Source organism: Protopterus annectens, chromosome 1.part1 (assembly GCF_019279795.1).
Source record: "Protopterus annectens isolate FY-2018-M chromosome 1.part1, PAN1.0, whole genome shotgun sequence".
NCBI classification, from domain to species: domain Eukaryota; kingdom Metazoa; phylum Chordata; order Ceratodontiformes; family Protopteridae; genus Protopterus; species Protopterus annectens.
The window spans coordinates 951,666,009-951,679,380 of record NC_056726.1 but is presented as its reverse complement, the minus strand read 5'-3'; the positions used below and the strand labels follow the sequence as shown (position 1 = coordinate 951,679,380).

The 13,372-nt window shown below is 38.0% G+C and overlaps 1 protein-coding gene across 1 annotated transcript in view; it reads left to right on the top strand.

Moving 5' to 3' along the window:
- The window catches only part of LOC122815206 (uncharacterized protein PFB0765w-like), a 47,177-nt gene that overhangs the window by 28,940 nt on the left and 4,865 nt on the right, over positions 1 to 13,372 (top strand). The gene's annotated exons all lie outside the window — the stretch shown is intronic.

Genomic DNA, 13,372 nt, shown 5'->3' with positions numbered 1-13,372 from the left:
TGGAACTACTAGGTGTACCATCACTTTGAGAATGGGTCTGTATGACCCTCAACAGTTCGTTTAACATGACACTGTTATCCACAGCTTGGTAGGACTCCTCGTAGCCGGAACAGCAATAATTGACAACTAGTAACCAAAATCAATGTCCACCACAAAACCAGGAAATAACCTCAACGCTGCTCCGACACAATAAAGGCTGTCCAATTGCCAAAATCATGAACTGTCTATGTATATTCCAATTACGACCACGGAATGATGAAATTAAAATAAATATTTATTTAACCACTTGAATAAAAATCAAATACTACAACTAATTAATAAGTAAAGTAACAGACTTAGCGCTTTCATCTCAACACTGAGACTTCTTCAAAATCCTGTTACCATGTAAATTAACCTTTTCTTTTATAACAATTGATTGTCACTCATTGGTCTACAAAAGCTGACATCATTAATTATATAATTGTGCAATTGATTGACACACTGTACTTTTCGTAGTGAGGCTGACTAAATGCTCAAAATACAAAAGAATTAACAGAAAACTACAAGAACTGAATACTGAGCCATATTGTCGGTTCAAAATATTTAATATCACTTTAAAATATTTTGTTATGTAATAAAATAACTAAAAATATATATATAAGTAGAGAATCAGCAATACAGCAAATATAGGCATATATATATTTATTTATTTATTTTATTTTATTTTATTTTACATTTGTTAACCGGGAAAAAATCCGACTGGATACAATGTCCTTTTTCAGCGGAGGCCCGGGGAGAAAAGCTCCAACATTATACAAAATACAGACATTTCCAAAATTATAATATTACAGAGAGAGAAACAGTCAAAAATCAAACAAACAATCAGGTTGCAAAATTCATTTGTTAACAATGCATATAAGGAAATAAAAAAATGAAGACAATGAACAATTCAGGTAGATAATAGAGACTAGGAAATGTCAGTCAGGAGATGAGCATTGGCAAAGCCAGTGCTTCTGATAGTGGTGAAACAGTTGTTTCTTGAAATGGGGTAGAGAGGTAGAGGAAAGAATACTGGTGGGAAGAGAGTTCCAGACTTTTCCAACGGCGTTTGGAAAGAGTGCATCTCCTCCAGTATTGTAAGCTTTGACCATCTTTATGAGTGGTCTGTTTGCAGAACGTAGACTGTTAAGATTAGAGTATAGAAGGACTAGGTTCTGAAGTGAAGGACAATTGTAGGGGTTTTGAGAATTTTATATACCTCAGTAAGTTGGGTAATTCTAACAAGGTTGGGGAGTTCAATCCATGTTAGGTTTTGAGGTTGGTGCAGTGATGGGTCCTGTATGGAGTTCCTGCTGCAAATCTAGCTATATGATTATATGAGCTGGATAGTTTATCAAGTATGGTTTTGTTAAGATTGGTGAATATTGCAGATGAATAAAGAAGGGTGGAGAGCAAATGTGTTCGGGCAATGGTGATTTTAGTACTTGGTGTTAGGAAGTTTTTAATTCTATAGAGCGATCCTAATTTTTTGTTTACTGTTTTGATGGACAGGTTGATATGTATGTCGAATTTCAGTTTATTATCAATAGTAACTCCAAGCAATTTCGTGTGGGGGTCTGGGGAAATGATAGTACCATTTTTGGATGTTATGGAGACATCAATAAGGTGATTTTTTTGAGTTGGTTGAAAGATCAATAATTTAGTTTTTTTAGGATTTAGGATTAACTGTCATCCTAATAGCCAGTTTTCGACTTTGGTGAAGCAATTTTGGGTCTTAGTTAATAGTCTGTCTGGAGATGTATCCGAACAAACCAGTGTTGAGTCATCCGCATATTGAATACAGGTGGCCTCGGGAATGACTGTATGGAGGTCATTAATGAAGACCGAGAAAAGAAGTGGCCCCAAAATGGACCCTTGAGGGACCCCAATGGTATTTGGTAGTAAAGTGGAGAGAGTATTCTGCCACAATACTGCTTGTTTCCTGTCTGAGAGGTAGGCTTTAAACCAGTCTAGTGTCAAGTTATCCAGGTAAAGGTTTTTTAAGGTTTCCATGAGTAGTTGATGGTTGACCATATCAAATGCTTTTGATAGGTCTAGAAATAAGGCAGAGGACACTTTCTTGTCATTACGGTTATGGTTTATTGTGTCAGTGAAGGAGAGAAGGGCAGTTGTGGTACTGTGTTTGGGTCTGAAACCATGCTGGGAGTTGGCTAGTAGGTTGTTATGGATAAGATAGTGGAGTAGCTGTTTGTGCATACATCTTTCCATAATTTTGGCTAATGGGGACATTAACGCTATGGGCCTATAGTTAGATAATTCAGTGGATGTCCCTCCTTTATGGAGTGGTATTACATGGGATACTTTCCATAAAGTTGGTACTATTGACTCTGAGAAAGTTCGATTAATGAGGATAGAAACTGGATAGGCTATAACATCTGCAGCTTTTTGAAGGTATTCTGCTGGGAGTAGGTCTGCAGAGGGGGTAGATGGTTTAAGTTTTTGTAAAAGGGCTCTTATTGAAGATGTAGGGACACTTTTTAGGAAGAAGGTCTTTAAAGGTTGTGGTAGTGTTTCCATGATTGGTTGGCTACAAGAGGATAGTTGGTTGGCTAAGGTTTTGGTAATGTTTGTAAAGAACATATTGAAGGTATTGGCTATTTCTATGGGGTCTTTATCCATTGCTGTTTCAGGAGTTGGAGTGGATGATTTACCTGGGTGGAGTAGGTTATTCAAGCCTGCCCAGAATTTCTGAGGGTTATTTTGGTGCTTATTCTGTAACAAACAATAAAAGTTTTTTTTGTCAGTTACTATGGCTTTTTTCGTTGCATTTCTTAGTTGTTGGAATTTAAATGCGGTCTAGGATTGATTTGGTTTCGCCAGGTATTCCAGGCTTTATTTCTGAGTTTTATTTTGAGTTTGGATTCAGTTGAGAGCCAAGGGGCAATCTTTGTTTTAGTTTTGATGAGTCTTTTGGGGGCATGGGTATCTAGTATGGATAGGAAGGTGGTATTGAAATGTTCTACTGCTTCATCTAGGGGAAGATATTTGAGTGGTGTCCAGTTACAAGATTGCAGCTCATTTTTAAATTTTATGAGGTCAAAGTTTTTTTTGTTTCTTATAGATCTAAAGACTGGGACAGTGGAGTGGTCTGGTTTATTTTTAGTAATATATGTGATAAGGTGGTCACTAATTTCATTAGGCAGGGTTCCGGACATATATGTATGAGGGTGACTGTTTATAAGGATCCAATCAAGAATGCTTTCTTTTTGATTAGAGTTTCCCATTCTGGTGGATGTAGTAATAGTTTGTGAGTAACCATGAAGGTTGATGTTAGTGGGGTTATTATCATTAGAGCATAGGTACCAATCAATGTTAACATCACTCATAATTATAGTTTCTTGTGGGTAGTTATTCATTAGCCAGTTTAGTATATTCTCCAATGTATAGACATTGTTCCCGGGGGGGATATATAAAACAATTAGGTTAATACTTTTTTCTTTGTTCAAGTGAATCTTTAAGGCGAGTATTTCAGTATTAGAGAATTGCGGTGGTTGGGTAGGATTAATGGTAACGTTAAGGTTAGTTTTAAAGAGTGCAGCAACTCCGCCACCTTTTTTTTTGTTTCTATCATTCCTGTATATATTATATCCAGGTGGGATGAGTTCATTGTCTTTGATCTCTGGCTTTAGCCATGTTTCAGTTAGACACATTATATCTGGTAGGTAAGTATCTAGGAGTGCATGTAAATTATGCACTTTCTTGTTGACACTTCTAATATTCAGATGGAAAATTTGTAGCAAGTGGGATGTCTTAGGGAGATTCATAGGACAGTCAGGGTTGCTTGTTGATGTAGGGCCAGGATTGGGGTGGATATCTCCAGCCCTTGAGATATTTTTACTGATGTATTCTAGGAGTTTTTTGAATTCTTGTGCTAGTTTCTGGGATTGCTTGTTTTTATGATAGTTGAGGTTAACTTTGCTTGATGGTAGTGGATGATATTGGCTTTAAAAAGGTCGGACTGTTGGTAGTGGAGTTTAAGTGCAATTTGAGACCCTAATGCTGTTGTTTGCTTTTTGGGGAAGTGGTAACCTATATATGGTTGGTCTTCATATTTACTAATATGGTATAAGCTAGCTAACAGAGATAGTAAAATGCACAGGATTGCTATTTTTCCCATATTCATGTTGATTAGAAAATAATACTTTTTACTCACTTACTCACTCAGATGAGTGAGTTAGAAAAAGCGGGAAAAGCAATGGGTGTTTCCAGGGATTTGGATTGTGATAGGTTTATGATATGAAGGGGTGGCTATTATAGGGATAAAGCTAGGGATGCTGGGGCGGGTGGGATTTGGGGGCAGGAGGGGAGCGGAGTGAGCCAGGGCTTAACGGAGCGGGGAAGAACCAAAGCACACAGAAGAGGATCAGAAACCTATCGGTGAGGTGTTGAAACAGAAGGAAGGTAGAGGGGAGTTTGAATTAGTGGCGTGGAATGGGCAGGAGTGTGAAAGTGGTAAGAGGAAAAAAGGAAGGTAATAGTATGAAGTGTTAGAATGTAGCAGAGAGTAAGGGAAAAGTAAGGGTATACAGAAAAAGCTGGAGTGAGTGAGTAGTACTAGGTATTAGTGGGGGGAGGGTGCCATCTAGTGGACAAAAGCGGAAATTGCCTTTGGTACACCAGGGGGAATCCAGGTCTGGGTTAGAATGAAGGGGGAAGGGAGCAAGCCTGTGGAACCCACAGAGGGGAAAGAAGAGGATAGAAGACAAAGGGGGTTAGGCTGCTGGCTTTCCTGGCAGAGAGCAGACAAAGTACCTATCAGGGCAAACAAACTAATAGTTCAAGGTCTGGTAGCAGTATCATGTACTTTCATTAACTCAGGGAGAAGCTTTGTGGAGGCAGCAAGGTTTGATGGAGTTGCTAGAGCAATTGGCTGGGAGTGTAGAATATTTCCTTTAGAGTAGATGTCCACCAGGCCACACACACTAGGGGCTAGCCAGGAAGAAAGAGCTGGAGGGCAAAAGAAAAGTGAAAAGTGAGTTGTGTTACAGCTGTTATTTACACAATATGACTAGGTCAGTAAGCACAAGAAACAACATTCATAACATCATAGCATTTGGAATGTACTAAAAGCAAAGCCACAAGTTGTAAAATAGTAAGCAGTACAATAATAAATGTCTGTTTCTATCACCAGGCCAGTAAACACAGGAAACAGCATGTATAATATCATAGCATATAGTTTGCACTGGAAGTGAAGTCACTCTAAGTTATAAGTCTGCATTCAAGTTAAAAAAAACAACATTTATAACATTATAGCATACTGAATGCATTGTAAGTTAAACCACATTGAAAAAATGGTAAAAAGCGGGAAAATAGTAAATAACTGTAACCATGAGGTTGTACAAACATTCACATTAAACGGCTCTTAGCAGCATTCTGTGCACCATAGCTGTGCGGGGCACTGCTTAATTTCAACAGATAACAGTATGTAGTTGCCGAGTATGTTTGCGGCAAAGACGAAACCTGTGTTAAAGCTCTGATTGCGCGCAACATTCATAAGAGAAGCTGGGCAATGTCGCTACATTTAAATACTGTAGTATCGGCTTCTAGGCTTTATTCATTACAGAAGCACTTAGAGTACGGAACCTGTGTGAGTGCTGTGGTTGCTCACAATTCTTTAAGAGAAGCTGAGCGATGTCGCTGACTCTAAATACAGTGATATCAGCTCCTAACCTTTATTTGGTTAAGAAGCACTGAGTACGGAACCTGTGTAACACCCTGGTTGCACACAACTTCTTTAGGAAAAGCTGGGCGATGTCGCTAAGTATAAAAACATGAATATCAGCGTTTAACCTATGTTCATTTCAGAAAACTCTTTTAAGTACGGAGCCTGTGTGAACATTCTGGTTGCGCATAATGTTTTAAACAGAAGCTGGGCGCTGTCGCCGAGTTTAAATACCTAAAAATCAGCTTATAGGCTGTATTCGGTTCAGATAACACTATGCATACTATTATAAGGCTAGGAGCGTTAGTATGAACGCTCCGATGTACATAGGATCTTTAAGGCGCGGAAGACCTCGATCGCTAGATGTTACAGGCAGCGTCGTCTGTATCATGCAACTCGAGCAATATAAGAGCGTAAAGAGTACTTAAGCAACTAACTACACAGTAATAACCTTCGCAAAAGAAAGTAGATAAGACATGGTATGAGAACAGCCAGGTTATGAGTACATGCTATGTAACAGGCAGTAAGTAGTAAAAAAGTACAACGTGTAATATACCAATTTAGTAGCAAACAGAGGAGGCAGAGCCAATATTTATGAGCAGTGCCACTACAGGCAGCAAGGCTTATACAGTGGATTTAACAAACCATAAATAAAAGTTAGCTTACTGAAAGGTGTAGGCGCTCAGCCAGGGGCGCACAGCAGCAAAACACAGATGAGGACTTAAAAATGGCGCCCGGAGGTAAGAGGGCTCTTTTAAAAGCTCCGGGGGAGGATTGGGAGGAGGGATAGGAGTGGGAGGAGTCAGGATAAGGGGGACAAGGTGCGGAACAGAAGGACTGTATAATCACAGCAGAGAGAACCAAAGCACACAGAAGAGGATCAGAAACCTATCGGTGAGGTGTTGAAACAGAAGGAAGGTAGAGGGGAGTTTGAATTAGTGGCGTGGAATGGGCAGGAGTGTGAAAGTGGTAAGAGGAAAAAAGGAAGGTAATAGTATGAAGTGTTAGAATGTAGCAGAGAGTAAGGGAAAAGTAAGGGTATACAGAAAAAGCTGGAGTGAGTGAGTAGTACTAGGTATTAGTGGGGGGAGGGTGCCATCTAGTGGACAAAAGCGGAAATTGCCTTTGGTACACCAGGGGGAATCCAGGTCTGGGTTAGAATGAAGGGGGAAGGGAGCAAGCCTGTGGAACCCACAGAGGGGAAAGAAGAGGATAGAAGACAAAGGCGGTTAGGCTGCTGGCTTTCCTGGCAGAGAGCAGACAAAGTACCTATCAGGGCAAACAAACTAATAGTTCAAGGTCTGGTAGCAGTATCACGTACTTTCATTAACTCAGGGAGAAGCTTTGTGGAGGCAGCAAGGTTTGATGGAGTTGCTAGAGCAATTGGCTGGGAGTGTAGAATATTTCCTTTAGAGTAGGTGTCCACCAGGCCACACACACTAGGGGCTAGCCAGGAAGAAAGAGTTTCATTAACTCAGGGAGAAGCTTTGTGGAGGCAGCAAGGTTTGATGGAGTTGCTAGAGCAATTGGCTGGGAGTGTAGAATATTTCCATTAGAGTAGGTGTCCACCAGGCCACACACACTAGGGGCTAGCCAGGAAGAAAGAGGTATAAATCACCAGTCCATTTCACCTCAGCTAGTTCCGTATGTAATGTTAAGTCCCCTCCTCTCAAACTTTCTCCAATTATCTGTTTTAACATAGGTTTGCGTGATTAAACATCAACATGCAGCCAGCAGTTCCTGCCATTTGTTCAGCTTGGTATCCACAAGTCTGCTGTTGCTCCAATCCTGTCAATAAGCCACTTTGCTGCCTCTAGTATGGTGGAATCTAATTTTCTTCAGTCAGTTGATACATTTGCAGAATTTTTAGTGCCATTAACGTCGAATGCAAGCCGTCCTCTCTTTGTGTGAGCTGCTCAATATGAGTTTTGATAAGAAGTAAGTTGAATGGCTTACAAATAGGACATGGCAAGTATCACACAGCAACTGGAAAGGTGAAATTCTTGGTTACAATCAGGGCATCCCACAGGGCTCTGTCCTAGGCCCTTACTTGTTTAGATCGCATCTTTCAGATCTATCTTTTTCATTTGAGGTGTTCTACAGTCTGTATGCAGATGACCAGCTGTGCATGCACAACAAACAGAGGGGCAGGGAACCTAAAGCAGTAATAGGATGGAAAATAAATGATGGAAAATAAATGAATATAAATAAATAATATATATATATTGCCTACAGGTCTTACAAACCCTAATAAACATAGATCTACTGCTGTCATAAACATCACAGTTGCTACAGTACTTCACTACTAATAAAGTGCTACAGGAAATAGATATTTTGTATATACAGTATACAATATATAGTATGAGTATAAATATAAATATAAATATAAATATACATATAAATATACATATAAATATAAATAATATTCCTAAAATACGTAGTATTAGATAATATGTATTGTATGAAATATATCTTATTGTAAAAAACATATATATATATATATATATATATATATATATATATATATATATATATATATATATATATATATATAAATATCCAATTATATAACCAATTGTTAAAAAATTGTTAAAAAATGTTAAAAATTCCATGGAAATAAATATTTGATAAAATTAATTAAATAAATAAAATTCATATTAAAATTCTTTGTAAGAACTATTTATTTTAATTTTAATTTTATATATTCAACTTCCTAAACTAAATGTCACTTGTGTCTCTTGGGGTCCATTGCCAGTAATTTTAATGCTGGACTAATAGAAATGTGATCATTAAGTCCCTTACTACCACAGGCATCTAACCTAAGTTGCCAAATCATTTCTTTGTATTCTAAATGTGTCTCCCAGTCCCCTCCTCTTTCTGGGTATACAATTTCCTCCAATACCCAGAACTTAAAATCAGCTTGTGTACATGTCAAAGCATGTCTAAAAAGTGCATTATTGTCATTATGTTTGTTAATATCTCTCATGTGCTCATATATTCTAGATCTGAGGTGGCATTCAGTTTTCCCAATATAATAACATTCACAAGCTTTGCAGAATACTAAATACACCACCCCTCTTGAATAACAGCTATAATATTTCTTAGCTTTAAGTGTAACCTGCAAACTTGGAATTTTAACCTCCTTCAGTCCAGCAATATAACAACATTGTGCACATCTACCACATGCAAAACTCTCATGTTTTTTCATACTTCCACTACTAATAGTTTTGTCCTTCTCAATAATATTCTTGATATTCCTATTTCTTCTAAAGCTGAATTTAATCCTATTTTGAAAAACATCCATTCTGACTGCCATATTTCTAAACATTTCCCATGTGTCGTGTATACTTTTTTTCAACCAGCCTATACCCTGGTGGTAGGTGAGGGTCAAATACGGTGTGACCCCTTCCTTAATTCCTTCTTGTATATTCAAACTATTGTTCGTATAATTCACATTATTTACATTTTGGTCATCTTTAACCAATAATGGAATATATTTAACACCTCTTCCTGCCGTTACATATTCCTTAATAGGACTGATAAAATCCATGGGATATCCTCTGTCTAAAAACATTTTCTCTATATTGTTAATTTCGTTTAAAAATTCTGCCTCATCTGAAATCATTCTAGAAAAGAACACTACTCTAATGCATACTTACATTTCAATAGTGATCATCCTTATCAACTCAAAAAGAATATTGTCAAGGGACAGATGATTAGGATGGCCAGAATGATTTCCTCTGTCCTAGTCATAGATCCCCAAGACAAAGCAGATATAGTATCTGAATTTATGTTGAACTGGTAACAATTACGCATAACTGGTTAGGAGAGGTACACATCAGTGATCAAAAAATGTTGTTCTCCTTCACTGCGAGTACCAGATCCAGACTCCCAAATATCCAGCTTATGACAGCTATTCTGTTTCAATAGGTTATACTATTGTGACCTACTATACCAGTGCCCCTTTGGATATAGGCAGGGACTTATATTCGAGGATCTTTCTGATATCAAAGAAAAAAGAATACAGGAAGATTATACTAGATCTGGCAATCCTCAAATGGTGCATAAAGACAAAAAAGTATAAAATGTTTATCCTATACTTGCTTCCTCCTCTTATGCAAAGTGGCTTGTAAATTTAGATCTCAGACATATGAATCTCCACAATGCTATGCACAAGGTCCACAGAGAGGTCATAAGGTTATGAGTATGGAACTGTAACTACCAGTTCACTTTTGTAACATCTGGTCCTTTTAATGGACCCAAGGTACATCTAGGTAAGGGAGCTTGAGGTGGGCAAAAAAAACTGGTGTGCATAGCTGCCCACAGGCAGATGGGATGATCTCCTGATAAAGGCTTAATCTCTTCAGACACTGTAATAGATCATACCACAAACTCTCAAATACTGTCACAGACTGGAAATTTCTCCAGGTTACTAGAAATCCAACATGCTTCTTTCTCAGATAAGAGAGCCCTGGAAGCTTAGAGAGTCCTACATCTTCTTCCCTTTCACAGAGAAGGGCACAGTTAATGTTGGAATTATTTTTTTCCTATGTCTCAATAAAGCCAACTAACACCAAGGACCTTTCTAGACATTTTGAGGAATGTGTCTTTATTCATCCTCAACAGACCCAGACCCAGAATTCATATGAGGAAATTGTAATGGCATCTGCATGGATTACGCTGTTATAGTGCTCAGTCCATAGAGTACACTGATTCTATATTTAGTACAGTAATCATAATGGTGTGACATCCAGGCTGCAATCAACCAATGGTTAGCTTTTCCTTTCTAAAAACCAAGTCAGAGCATGACATTAGTCATTTTGTCAGCATATCTAGGGCTTCTAGCCACTGTCACAAATGAAGCAGTACACCCTCCTGAAAATGCCATTACCCATCCACCAAGCACTAACAACTTTTCATTAGTCTCTCAAACTAGGGTCATTGCAGGTTTACAACAGATAATATAATGGGCACATGAATCTGAGATCACAAAATGAGCTAGCCATTGATAGGGCATCCTAAGACTTCCTTACCCAAGTTCCCTACTAACCTCAGAAAGCTATCTGAAAGATCAGCTAATGTGTGGAGTGCAGAGATATCTGCTGTTTTTCATTTAAGTTACTTTAGTTTGAACTGCCAGGTTGAACAGAACAGAGATGAAAGCTCTCTGTCATTAACTATCATTATGACCAAACCAAAGCAGACAGACTGCCATTACTTTCAAACCGACAGTGTTTGACTGTTTTCAACTAACAGTGATTCATATACTGACCTCATTAAAACTGTCCCATAGGCTTCTAAATGTCTCAGCTCTTCTGTCTGGAGTTCATATCACTTGCTACCAGAACTTTCCCCTTTCATATTCTTCAACAAGCTGTATGTCCCACTCTCTTTCTTTACCTTAAGTGCAAATTTTTCCATAAAGTTGTCGAATTGTACCCTTAACACCTTTTTGCCACTGAACATGCTCCTGCCCAGTCAGTGAGTACAATGCATAATCCATTCATGTGGATGGGAGTATGGTAAGCTTGTTAAAGATCGTTTTGCTTTGTAAACACTGATTTGTTAAATTTTTCTTATAGATTACTTGTAACATTTTACTTCATATTTTTATATATCTAGTGAGAAGAAGAAAAAGAAAACCAGGTTCCATGCAGAAGAGGAAATGCCTAATAAAAGCAACTTAGAGGTAAACTTAAATGCCACACTTTTAGAGCAGAATGTATGTGATTGTAATAAGTGTTGTGATACTACCCTGTGCTGTGACTTATTCAGTCTATGCACTTCCAGTTCAAGTGCAGCAAGAGGCAGTGCCCTCCAGCTTAGACGGGGTAGATGGGACTAAATTAAACCTAATCACACTTTCTCCATATGCAGGCATTTGTCCATGAGCTTCTTCCACCTCCCTCTCTCTCTCATTGTTTCTCCTTGTCTATATCAACAACACTCCGCTGTAAGTTTTGACATTAACCTTCTCTTTTTTTGCTCTTTTAAGTCATATTGGCATTCTCAACCTTACTGTTAAGATGTGGTCTTAATACAACTCTCCCAAATATTAATAACTGCTTTCTTTGGTATTCTTCCATTCCTCTAGTTCCTTCCTAATTCAAAATTCTAAACACGTAAAAAGTTTAATTCCTTCAAGGCGAATTCACAAATCTAATCACATTCCCTCAAGCATCCACAGAACATAAGGATCATTCTTGCTTATCCTTGTCCAAAATGTCAACATGCCCCTTCCTCTCTCTTTCATACTCTTTTTATTTGTACAAGTGTTTACAACCATTTATGTGATATTCTCATTACTTCGTCCAAGCTTTTTTTCATGACCTCTGATCTTTTTTAATTCTATCTAGCCATCTCTTCCATATCCACGTGCCCCCTCTATCCTAGTCCATTTGTCCCTAAGCAGGTCAGTCTCCTTTCCTGCTCTGACCTTTGGCATATCTGTGTATATAATCCCATATCTTCCTTTCATTCTTTCTCTCCATTTGCCTGCTGTAAAGACTCATCTGGAATGTTCCTCTTTTCTTTTTTCCACACTTGTTTGTCCTATCTCCACTCTGTCATATTAGCTACTAACTGATTATATTACACATCTACTCCAGTTTCAAAGATTAAGATCTCTTAGTTCCTTTCAGAACAGATACATTTTCATTTGAGGATTAATTTCTACTAGAGATCCCCCTTGCTGTGAGAGTTTTGAAAATGGGGTGAATGTATTTCCCTGGTTTGAATGCATTGAAGATTACTGGTGAAAGGAGGTGTCACATGCTCTGCTAGTGACATTTTGGTTAGCAAACTATGGCTGCCCTAGCCAAAATGGTGGCATCAGAATTGCCTTTTTTGTTACTGCCTTTAGAAGAACATTTGGCATTGGAAAGATATACAGAAGGTACTGGTTGAACAAAATTGAGGGGTTTATATTTTCAGTGCCATCAGGAGGGTGAACTTGAAACAAATTAGTGTAAGTTGATGGTACAGAAATGAAACAAATACATCTTTATCTGGCCATTCCCAGTTATTTACTATGTCTTATAACAAAAGTCATGTTCAGAGATCAACTTTGAGAGATTTTACTCTTTATTAGACTGTCTGCTGTTACATCTAGTGACTTTCAATATAAATTGCTTGCAAGAAATATATCTGAGCTGCTTGCACCCATGTTATTATTGATAACCTTCTCAAATGTAAAGCATGAGCCCCCATTTGTATATGGTAGCACTATATCTGAAGGGTGTTTGTTATTCTCACCCATGTTATTATTGATAACCTTCTCAAATGTAAAGAATGAGCCCCCATTTGTATATGGTAGCACTATATCTGAAGGGTGTTTGTTATTCTCACCCATGTTATTATTGATAACCTTCTCAAATGTAAAGAATGAGCCCCCATTTGTATATGGTAGCACTATATCTGAAGGGTGTTTGTTATTCTCATGTTATTTATTGATAACCTTCTCAAATGTAGTTGGAAGAATGAGCCCCCATTTGTATATGGTAGCACTATATCTGAAGTGTGTTTGTTATTCTCACCCATGTTATTGATAACCTTCTCAAATGTAAAGAATGAGCCCCCATTTGTATATGGTAGCACTATATCTGAAGGGTGTTTGTTATTCTCACCCATGTTATTATTGATAACCTTCTCAAATGTAAAGAATGAGCCCCC